The sequence below is a fragment of the Diuraphis noxia genome, unplaced genomic scaffold (assembly GCF_037042655.1).
Source record: "Diuraphis noxia isolate RWA-SAM2 unplaced genomic scaffold, SU_Dnox_SAM2 contig0001, whole genome shotgun sequence".
Lineage (NCBI taxonomy): Eukaryota > Metazoa > Arthropoda > Insecta > Hemiptera > Aphididae > Diuraphis > Diuraphis noxia.
The window spans coordinates 18,271,858-18,275,465 of NW_028301711.1; the positions used below are offsets into that span (position 1 = coordinate 18,271,858).

General features: G+C 25.3%; 1 pseudogene across 1 annotated transcript; it reads left to right on the top strand.

Annotated features, from left to right (window-relative positions):
• Positions 1-599: 599 nt before the first annotated feature.
• Positions 600-2,719, top strand: LOC149060111 (uncharacterized; annotated as a pseudogene). Its single transcript, XR_016189590.1, has 6 exons — positions 600-918; positions 1,343-1,490; positions 1,573-1,677; positions 1,759-1,908; positions 1,976-2,089; positions 2,175-2,719. The product of XR_016189590.1 is annotated as an uncharacterized LOC149060111 (transcript).
• Positions 2,720-3,608: the final 889 nt, after the last annotated feature.

Genomic DNA, 3,608 nt, shown 5'->3' on the forward strand with positions numbered 1-3,608 from the left:
TTTTTATTTGTGATAAAGATTGAAAAACTTTTAAGGAATCTTGTATAACATTTTCAAATCTTAGATTTAAAAAGAACATTTTTTATGAATTTCTAGTTTAAAATATTTTGTGATTTTTACGTATTTTGTCAAAATTCAAACTTTGAATGCTTATAAAAAGAAATTGTGACTATGAATTAATTTTATTTTTCAACTAGTATTGTAACAATATGTTAAGAGCCTTGTATTAAATTTTAAAGTTTTTCTGCTCAACAAATAAATGTTTATCGATATTAATTTAAAAAAAACTAATAATGATTGAATATTTCAAATGCCTATGAATAGTTCAACTTAAGTCGAAAATTTTGAAAATTGCATAGTGGATAGAATATACTTATATAAACATTCGGTTATAATGTCATGTCTCTATGGTCATTTGTTTTAAAGTTACATCAAGAACGCATGAAATTAAATAATTGGTATTCTTGAAAAGATGTATGACTTTAGTCGAATGAAAAACATTCGACTGTGTCGCATGATGATATGTGACATGATATTATAAACAACACGGTATGATCGCAAAAAACCATTTTTGGTTCTAGTCTGCGCAATACGTCACTTGCTTACCCTTATTATCAGTAACATTATTTGATTTGTATCAATTGGGTTTTCAATTTGTTAGTAGTAATATTATTAGTTCATCGAATTATGCGAATTTGTTTTTTGTTCTTACACACTTTCATTTGAAACAGAGTTTAATTTACCTGCAATGGCTCCTGTATGTGCTGTTTCTGGATGCACTACAGGGAGTAGATCTAGAAATAAATCAATTACCAGTGAGGAAGAAATACCCAGAATACATAGGTTTCCGAAGGATCCTATCATCCAGAAGTTGTGGGTATCGGCTTGTAGAAAAAATAGACCAATAAATATTTCATCTGGTAAGAACTAGATCATTAATTAAATATTATTTATGATTTTATTCAACATAATATAATATATAATAAGATAATTAGATAATAGTATATACCTACCTATTCAGCCTTTACAGATAAAAAACATAGATAATTATTAAATTATATACAAATTTGTTTAATATACATATCGCTACCCTCCACGGACTTCTATAGAGTATTATATAGAAATCTGTGCTACCCTCATGGCAATATCTCATATCTCATTTTTTTTATGATTAAATTCCACATTAACATTAAAACATTAGTAAAAAACATATTTAATTCATAAAAATAATTAAAAAAATTCTGTGACAAAAGCAAAGTTGAAAACTTGTACCTATCAGCTATCTAAAATACTACTACTGTTTTTTTCAAATAATATATTATATTTTTATATTTTTTTTTATTGCATATGTATGTTCATTACATTTTTCCAATGAGGATTATTTTAAACCGCTGATTCAGAAGATGCAGAACTATTCCCCACAAAACTGTAGAAAGCTAAAAGCTGATGCTATTCCTACATTAAACTTGCCCGGTGATGAATTAATTCCAGTAAATACACATATTTAATTGGAATTAAATTTATCGTTACATTAAATTTATATTATGCATTAATTTATATTTATGTTTTAAGTCTAATCAAGCTATGGTAAAACGCTGGGTGTCCAGAACTAGAAGTCCTAGAAATAGTATATTTACTGTCATAGAGTGTGAAGAATCCAAATCTCATGACTATTCGGTTTTTTATATAATTATTAAATTACACTTATAACTTTTTAATATTACAATTGGCATTCATATTTATTATTTTTCATTACAGTGTATTAATTCAGCTGAGAATAGTGGTACATGTCTCAGTCTTGGTTCCATGACATCAGTGTCTAGTAAAAGATCTGGCCATTCTTTGAAGCAAAGATCACCAAAATTTATTGTGTCAGATTATGTAACGCCAACTAATAATGATTCTACGGTTAACTAAAAATTATATTATAAAGATTGTATTCAAATATTTTATTATTAATCTAACATTTTTACAGACTTTTCTTAAATCAGAGAATATGACTCACAGTCCAGTTCCTTGCCGGCGTTCTTTGTTTAATGCATCTGCTGATGACGTTGCTATGCCTGATGTTGATATCAGTGATGAAATGGTAAGATATAATATGTATATAATTTATTGTACTTTTATAATTTTTAATGTTCTTAAATTATTCGATATTATATTTGTCTGTATAGGGAAGCCAACTCTGTGTAGAAAATACTAATGAATTAGATAATTTAAGAAAATCGTTGGAAAAGTGTCAAACAGAAAATATCAGGTTATATTGTATTTATCACTTACATCTTTGACTTAACATTTAAAATATTTGTTTTAAATTTTAGTGTTGCTTGCTTATGAATGGTATTCATAGTTTAGATTTATATAAATGTCCATATTATTTTTATGTTTATCACTGGTAGCGTGATGTGCATAAAAATGTTTTTTTTACAAAGAAAAATATTCTAAGCTATGAATACCCATTATATAATATTATTACATAATTTTTTTGATTAACAACTTTTTCTGTGGATTTGATACTTCGGCAAAGATTTTTTTGTTTCAGGTTAAACAGCCAAAATCGAGGATTGATATGTGACTACCGGATAGCTCTATCAATCAATATTGAGGATTTGAAATCCTAGGAATGATTTTTAATTATAATAATCTATAGCTACTGGTTAGCTTAGAATTAAATATGTAAATTATAATACCTGTGTAATATATTAACTTGTATTTTTAACTTTTGAAATTGATTATTTATAAATATTTTTTATATGATTTAATGAGAGGTATTTGGGGATGTGTGTTCAATAACATTTAAAATGTGATGGGGACTCTTTATATTTAATTGAGTTCCCCTAATTTAATTTTGCCAAGTCGAACACTGGTCCTAACTAGAGGTCTCTATTTCACGTGTAGTTAAATTTATGGATACACGTGCAATTTAACACAGTTTCATACATTTTGTTTCAAAAATGTTGTATTAGCATAAAAAAAAAAACGTACAGATATTTATAGTTTTTAGTATTTTACTGAAATTATTATCCGTACAGATATTTTTAGTTTTTAGTATTCTACGGAAATTATTATCCGAACAGATATTTTTAGTTTTTAGTATTTTACGGAAATTATTAATAATTTTTAAATATTTTATTTAAATTTAATACATTTAGTAAATATTGTGTTCTAAATACATGTGAAATAAATTTGAGAGCTCTAGTCCTAACTAAGTATTATTATTAAAACTAATTATACTTATCTGTACAAATTTAATTTTAGATACTTTTGTAGATATTTTTTGATATAAAACAAAATAGACTAGTTAAGTTAAAAAGTTAAAATAAAATAAACTTTTGAACTCATTAATGCCCAGCGTTGTTTATTAGGATCATTATTTTACCAAAAAATTTATTTGAATTTCAGACTAATAATTCCCATTTTGTATTTTGATTTTTGACAGACTTAAACAATTAGGTAATGATATGTATCAAAAGTATTCAACACTTTTGGGTATGCAGTTAAAATTAAGAAATGTAATTATAAAATAAAAGCATTGTATTGAATTAATGAAAACAACTAATGAATTACAATTTAATCAAAAATTAAATAACATTTTAAATGGTTTATTT